The sequence below is a fragment of the Oncorhynchus keta genome, chromosome 13, assembly GCF_023373465.1.
Source record: "Oncorhynchus keta strain PuntledgeMale-10-30-2019 chromosome 13, Oket_V2, whole genome shotgun sequence".
In the NCBI taxonomy this organism is placed as follows: Eukaryota; Metazoa; Chordata; class Actinopteri; order Salmoniformes; family Salmonidae; genus Oncorhynchus; species Oncorhynchus keta.
The window spans coordinates 30,039,725-30,047,696 of NC_068433.1; positions in this window are offsets into that span (position 1 = coordinate 30,039,725).

The window sequence follows — 7,972 nt, forward strand, 5'->3', positions numbered from 1 at the left end:
TTCTCATTTGCAACTGCGACCTGGCCAAGATAAAGCATAGCAATTTGACACAACACAGAGTTACACATGGAATAAACTAAACATACAGTTAATAATACAGTAGAAAGAAAAAAATCTATATACAGTGAGTGCAAATGAGGTAAGATAATGGAGTTAACAATAAATAGGTCATGGTGGCAAAGTAATTACAATGGTAGATGTGCAGAAGATGAATGTGCAAGTAGAGATACTGGTGTGCACAGGAGCAAGATAAATAAATAAATACAGTATGGGGATGAGGTAGATAGATGGGCTGTTTACAGATGGGCTATATACAGGTGCAGTGATCTGTGAGCTACTCTGACAGCTGGTGCTTAAAGCTAGTGAGGGGGATATGAGTCTCCAGCTTCAGTGATTTTTGCAGTTCATTCCAGTCATTGGCAGCAGAGAACTGGAAGGAAAGGTGACCAATGGAGGAATTGGCTTTGGGGGTGACCAGTGAGATATACCTGCTGGAGCATGTGCTACGAGTGGGTGCTGCTATGGTGACCAGTGAGCTGAGATAAGGCGGGGCTTTACCTAGCAGAGACTTGTAGATAACCTGTAGCCAGTGGGTTTGGCGACGAGTATGAAGCAAGGGCCAATCAACGAGAGCGTACAGGTCGCAGTGGTGGGTAGTGTATGGGGCTTTGGTGACAAAACGGATGGCACTGTTATAGACTGCATACAGTTTGTTGAGTAGAGTGTTGATATCGCCGAAGTCGAGGATCAGTAGGATGGTCAGTTTTACGGGGGTATGTTTGGCAGCATGAGTGAAGGATGCTTTGCTGCGATATAAGAAGCCAATTCTAAATGTCATTTTGGATTGGAGATGCTTAGTGAGTCTGGAAGGAGAGTTTACAGTCTAACCAGACACCTAGGTATTTGTAGATGTCCACGTATTCTAAGTCAGAGCCGTCCAAAGTAGTGATGCTCGACGGGCGGGCAGGTGCGGGCAGTGATCGATTGAATAGCATGCATTTAGTTTTACTTGCAGTTGTGCAGTTGGAGGCCACGGAACGAGAGTTGTATGGCATTGAAGCTTGTCTGGAGGTTAGTTAACACAGTGTCCAGAGGGGCCAGAAGTATACAGAATGCTTCGTCAACCATTTTGAAAAGGTCGACGACATCCGATCCTCGTTTGCTAAGTCAAACGGCACCGCTGGTTCTGCTCACACTGCCCTACCCTGTGCTCTGACCTCTTTCTCCCCTCTCTCTCCAGATGAAATCTCGCGTCTTGTGACGGCCGGCCGCCCAACAACCTGCCCGCTTGACCCTATCCCCTCCTCTCTTCTCCAGACCATTTCCGGAGACCTTCTCCCTTACCTCACCTCGCTCATCAACTCATCCCTGACCGCTGGCTACGTCCCTTCCGTCTTCAAGAGAGCGAGAGTTGCACCCCTTCTGAAAAAACCTACACTCGATCCCTCCGATGTCAACAACTACAGACCAGTATCCCTTCTTTCTTTTCTCTCCAAAACTCTTGAACGTGCCGTCCTTGGCCAGCTCTCCCGCTATCTCTCTCAGAATGACCTTCTTGATCCAAATCAGTCAGGTTTCAAGACTAGTCATTCAACTGAGACTGCTCTTCTCTGTATCACGGAGGCGCTCCGTACTGCTAAAGCTAACTCTCTCTCCTCTGCTCTCATCCTTCTAGACCTATCGGCTGCCTTCGATACTGTGAACCATCAGATCCTCCTCTCCACCCTCTCCGAGTTGGGCATCTCCGGCGCGGCCCACGCTTGGATTGCGTCCTACCTGACAGGTCGCTCCTACCAGGTGGCGTGGCGAGAATCTGTCTCCTCACCACGCGCTCTCACCACTGGTGTCCCCCAGGGCTCTGTTCTAGGCCCTCTCCTATTCTCGCTATACACCAAGTCACTTGGCTCTGTCATAACCTCACATGGTCTCTCCTATCATTGCTATGCAGATGACACACAATTAATCTTCTCCTTTCCCCCTTCTGATGACCAGGTGGCGAATCGCATCTCTGCATGTCTGGCAGACATATCAGTGTGGATGACGGATCACCACCTCAAGCTGAACCTCGGCAAGACGGAGCTGCTCTTCCTCCCGGGGAAGGACTGCCCGTTCCATGATCTCGCCATCACGGTTGACAACTCCATTGTGTCCTCCTCCCAGAGCGCTAAGAACCTTGGCGTGATCCTGGACAACACCCTGTCGTTCTCAACTAACATCAAGGCGGTGGCCCGTTCCTGTAGGTTCATGCTCTACAACATCCGCAGAGTACGACCCTGCCTCACACAGGAAGCGGCGCAGGTCCTAATCCAGGCACTTGTCATCTCCCGTCTGGATTACTGCAACTCACTGTTGGCTGGGCTCCCTGCCTGTGCCATTAAACCCCTACAACTCATCCAGAACGTCGCAGCCCGTCTGGTGTTCAACCTTCCCAAGTTCTCTCACGTCACCCCGCTCCTCCGCTCTCTCCACTGGCTTCCAGTTGAAGCTCGCATCCGCTACAAGACCATGGTGCTTGCCTACGGAGCTGTGAGGGGAACGGCACCTCAGTACCTCCAGGCTCTGATCAGGCCCTACACCCAAACAAGGGCACTGCGTTCATCCACCTCTGGCCTGCTCGCCTCCCTACCACTGAGGAAGTACAGTTCCCGCTCAGCCCAGTCAAAACTGTTCGCTGCTCTGGCCCCCCAATGGTGGAACAAACTCCCTCACGACGCCAGGACAGCGGAGTCAATCACCACCTTCCGGAGACATCTGAAACCCCACCTCTTTAAGGAATACCTAGGATAGGATAAGTAATCCTTCTCACCACCCCCCCTTTAAGATTTAGATGCACTATTGTAAAGTGACTGTTCTACTGGATGTCATAAGGTGAATGCACCAATTTGTAAGTCGCTCTGGATAAGAGCGTCTGCTAAATGACTTAAATGTAAATGTAAATGTGTCGTCTGCGTAGAGGTGGATCAGCGAATCACCAGCAGCAAGAGCAACATCATTGATGTATACAGAGAATTGAACCCTGTGGCACCTCCATAGAGACTGCCAGAGGTCCGGACAACAGGCCCTCCGATTTGACACACTGAACTCTATCAGAGAAGTAGTTGGTAAACCAGGCGAGGCAATCATTTGAGAAACCATGGCTGTCGAGTCTGCCAATAAGAATGTCGAAAGCCTTGGCCAGGTCGATGAATACGGCTGCACAGTAATGTCTCTTATCGATGGCGGTTATGATATTGTTTAAGATTTTGAAAGTGGCTGAGGTGCAACCATAACCAGCTCTGAAACCAGATTGCATAGCAGAGAAGGTACAATGGGATTCGAAATGGTCGTTAATCTGTTTTTAACATGGCTTTCGAAAACCTTAGAAAGACAGGGTATGATAGATATAGGTCTGTAGCAGTTTGGGTCTAGAGTGTCATCCCCTTTGAAGAGGGGGATGACCGTGGCAGCTTTCCAATCTTTGGGAATCTCAGATGATACGAAAGAGAGGTTGAACAGGCTAGTAATAGGGGTTGCAACAATTTTGGCAAATAATTTTAGAAAGAGAGGGTCCAGATATTCTAGCCCGGCTGATTTGTAGGGGTCCAGATTTTGCAGCTCTTTCAGAACATCAGCTATCTGGATTTGGGTGAAGGAGAAATGGTGGGGGCTTGGGCGGGTTGCTGTGGAGGGTGCCGGGCAGTTCACCGGGGTAGGGGTAGCCAGGTGGAAAGCATGGCCAGCCGTAGAGAAATGTTTATTTAAATTCTCAATTATAGTGGATTTATCGGTGGTAACAGTGTTTTCTAGCCTCTTGGAGGAGCAGCTTGGAGGAGGTGCTCTTATTCTCCATCGACTTTACAGTGTCCTATAACTTTTTTCAGTTTGTACTACAGGGTGCAAATTTCTGTTTGAAAAAGCTAGCCTTAGCTTTCCTAGCTGCCTGTGTATATTTGTTACTAACTTCCCTGAAAAGTTGCATATCACGGGGGCTATTTGATGCTAATGCAGAACGCCACGGGATGTTTTTGTACTGGCCAAGGGCAGACAGGTCTGGAGAGAACCAAGGACTATATCTATTCCTAGTTCTACATTTTTTCAATGGATCATGCTTATTTAAGATGCCACTTTTAAAGAATAACCAGGCATCCTCTACTGATGGGATGAGGTCAATGTCATTCCAGGATACCACGGCCAGGTCGATTAGAAAGGCCTGCTCGCAGAAATGTTTTAGGGAGCGTTTGACAGTGATGAGGGGTGTTCGTTTGATCGCAGACCCATTACGGGTGCAGACAATGTGGCGGTGATTGCTGAGATCTTGATTGAAAACAGCAGAGGTGTATTTGGAGGGCGAGTTAGTTAGGATGATATCTATGAGGGTGCCCATGTTTACGGATTTGGGGTTGTACCTGGTAGGTTCATTGATCATTTGTGTGAGATTGAGGGCATCAAGTTTAGATTGTGAAATATCCTGGGTGTTAATTTATGCAGCAGGTTAGGATAATTAGGTTGTTAGGACAAGGGTTAGGGTTAGCTAGATCCATTCTAGCCATGCCCTCAGGACCTGCTCTCAGTGATCTCATATCACACAGCCTCAGGTGAATGTAATTTGTGTTTGTGGCCAAATCATCACAACTGTTTGAGGCTAGACAAGCTAGCTAGTTAGTTGATTGTGCACATAAATGAACTTAAATGAGAATAAATGAGCTAACTAGCAGTGGGGTTAAGATTAGGTTTAAAATCTGTTTTTAAGAAGAGAAATTGTGGAAATAGACAGGGTTTATGACTTTGTGGCTGTGGTAACAAACATTAGTGATGTTTACTTTAGCTAACTAGCTTAACGCTACTGTAACGTTACTGTACCGGTAGACTTGCTACTTGCTATCCAGCCAATGCTAGTAAGGGTTTGTGTGTCATCAGTACAGTCACGTTAAAGTAGCGTTAACTGGTGTAACTAACCTATGTTAAATGGCTTGCTAGCTAGCGGTGGTGCACGCTAATAACCTTTCAATCGGTGACGTCACTCGCCCTGAGACCTTTTGTGGCGCGATGGGTAACGATGTTTCGTGGGTGGCTGTTGTTGATTTGTCAAGATGGTCCCTGGTTCGAGCCCAGGTAGGGGCGAGGGAACGGACGAAAATTATACTGTTACACTTGCTTTTGTGTGTCTCTGAAAAACATAGCTAGCTAACCATTTATACGCAGCCTATTTTCTTGTAGGCTACTAGCTAGTCATGTGATGGTGTGTTTGTTTAATAGCTACTTGAATTGTGTGTGTGTGTGTGCTCTGAGTAGGGACTGTGGGGGTGCAGCACTGCAGTGTGTGTTTGAAGACTTTCTGTGTCTGAGAGGAGTGGAGAGCTGGGAGAATTCAAGGTGACTTGTGGAGAGGGCCAGTTGCAGGGAGCATACTACTGTACGCACACAGCCATGGAGATATCAACAGCACTCCCTGTGGTAATAGCCATCACTAGTAAGACAGGGAGGAAGGAGGAAGTCGAGATACAGGCGATGGAGGAAGTTTGAGATGAGGGAGAGTCTGAGAGTTGGACTTTCTAAGTCTGTTTTCTGTTTCTCTTTCTAAGTAGCCTACATGTCTATGTAATCTGGAGACACTGGGAATGTTTGGTGTGGAGAGGACAGCAGACTCGGTGGAGAACATCGCAGCCATTTGGCAGTGAGGGGATTCGATTAATCTCGCCCGGGTGCAAGTGTAGGCGTGTTTTGCACCGGCTAAAAATGTGTGGTGCCTCCACGGGTGTGGTGCCTCCACGGTGTAAGCCAGGCGCAACACTCTGGCTGACTGCGAAGTCGGCTCATAACAAAAGTGACGTAGGTTAAGCACATGGAGTAATGACTAGGATTCTTTGATTTCACTTGCAAAAGGGATTGCTTTTGATAAAACACTTTCTGCTTTCCCAATGAAAACTAGTTAGACAATTTGAATGTACAGTACCAGTCAAAAGTTTGAATGAGTAGGTGTGTCCAAGTGTTTTTCTCTATTTTTACTATTTTCGAAATTGTAGAATAATAGTGAAGACATCAAAACTATGAAATAACAAATATGGAATAATGTAGTAACCAAAAAAAGTGTAAAATATATTTGAGATTCTTCAAAGGAGCCACCCTTTGCTTTGACAGCTTTGCACACTCATTCTCTCAACCAGCTTCATGAGGTAGTCACCTGGAATACATTTCAATTAACAGGTGTGCCTTAAGTACATTTGTGGAATTTCTTTAATGCATTTGAGCCAATCAGTTGTGTTGTGACAAGTTAGGGGTGGTATACAGAAGGTAGCCCTATTATGGCAAGAATCTCAAATATATATTTTGGGGTTACTACATGACTCCATATGTATTATTTCATAGTTTTGATGTCTTCACTATTATTCTGCAATAAAGAAAAACCCTTGAATAAGTAGGTGTCCAAACGTTTGACTAGTACTATATGCTTTTATTGAAAATAGATGTATCTTTCTGAATGATGCACCATGCTACCTTATTGACAACATGACCGAGCAGCGCAGATTACTGTTCGATTTGAAAAGCTCCTCCCTCACCACTTTTGCTCATTAACATCAAGGGCCATAGCCGGGTGCACCGCGGCTCAGGTTAATCGACCTCCCTCGGTGTTGGCACTACTGCTACATTACACTGTTAGGAGTGTTCCAATAATTACATGTTTGGGTGTATGTGTGTCAAAGGTGAGGGAAGATAAGCCGGGGTTTGAGAAGATGCGTCTGGTGTGTTGAGGATATGCAGATGCACTCCAATTTCCTGGCCAGAAAGTTGACATATTATGTCTATCCCTACCCCTTACCCTCTACTCTAACCCTGGTCTAAGCCCCTTACTCTCAAACCACTAACCCCTAAGTTTCCAACATGACCTGGCTTGTGTGTTTGTCTGTTACACATGGTGTTGAAGGCGGAGTATGCCTCATACCTGCAGCAGCACCCAGATCTCCGCGCCATGATGGCTGACTCCTTGCAGTTCCTGTTACTAGAAAAACCGAGTGACATTATTATGTTCACCTGCACGGACCTCACGGGGGTCGCCTCCCGCCGACCCCCGTGGGGCCCATTCATCACCTTTTCACCTTGAGGACACACACTATGGCTGTGTCTCAATAGTCTAATAGCTTCCTCTCACAGGCACTTTAGTGAGGACAATACTATTCTGGTTGGCAGTCACTAGTATGTAGAGTGGTGGCCCTCGAGATCTAGAGTACTGATCAAGTATGAATGCTTTTATGGATGTTTAGCTTCTTATTTTGTGATGGTTTTTACTGTCTACTGATTTTGTTTTGATTCTGTATTGAAACAAATTCCAATTGTTTTGATTCTGTATTGAATCAAATTCCAATTGTTTTGATTCTGTATTGAATCAAATTCCAATTGTTTTGATTCTGTATTGAATCAAATTCCAATCAAATCTGTTGATATGGCAATCGCAAGTTACACTTATGTCAGTTGGTGTGAATAAATAAAATGTATTATTTAATGTCTTGTATGTCTCCCATGCTTAATATTTGATAATCACTTCATCCTTTGGTGAGAATTGCAGTAACTGCTACTTTGCTTTGGCTCTGATGTGATCAACCCATACATTTCTAAGAATAAAGTTATACATGAAATGATGCTCGTCTGACTCAACAAGTAATGCTATTGTTTGTATAACTTTGCTGCCCAGCTTTCCTAGGAATGGGACAGCCTTTTGAATAACACAATTGTGTGTGTGTGTGTATTAATACTCCAGACCATCTTGTACGATAGATTGAGACAGCATTGTCTTTCCATTCCAAACTGTCTCTACTAGGTAGAGGAAACATCTCAAACCATTTGAGTGCAAATGAAAAGCAACATTTCATCCATGTATCTACTGGCACTTCAATGCACTTAAGAGGCAGGGTCAACACACCAGATACAGCATCGTTACACTCTTACTCTGAATTTTCTAAATGCTTTAAGGAAATGTATTGTGACCTAAAAACATAAT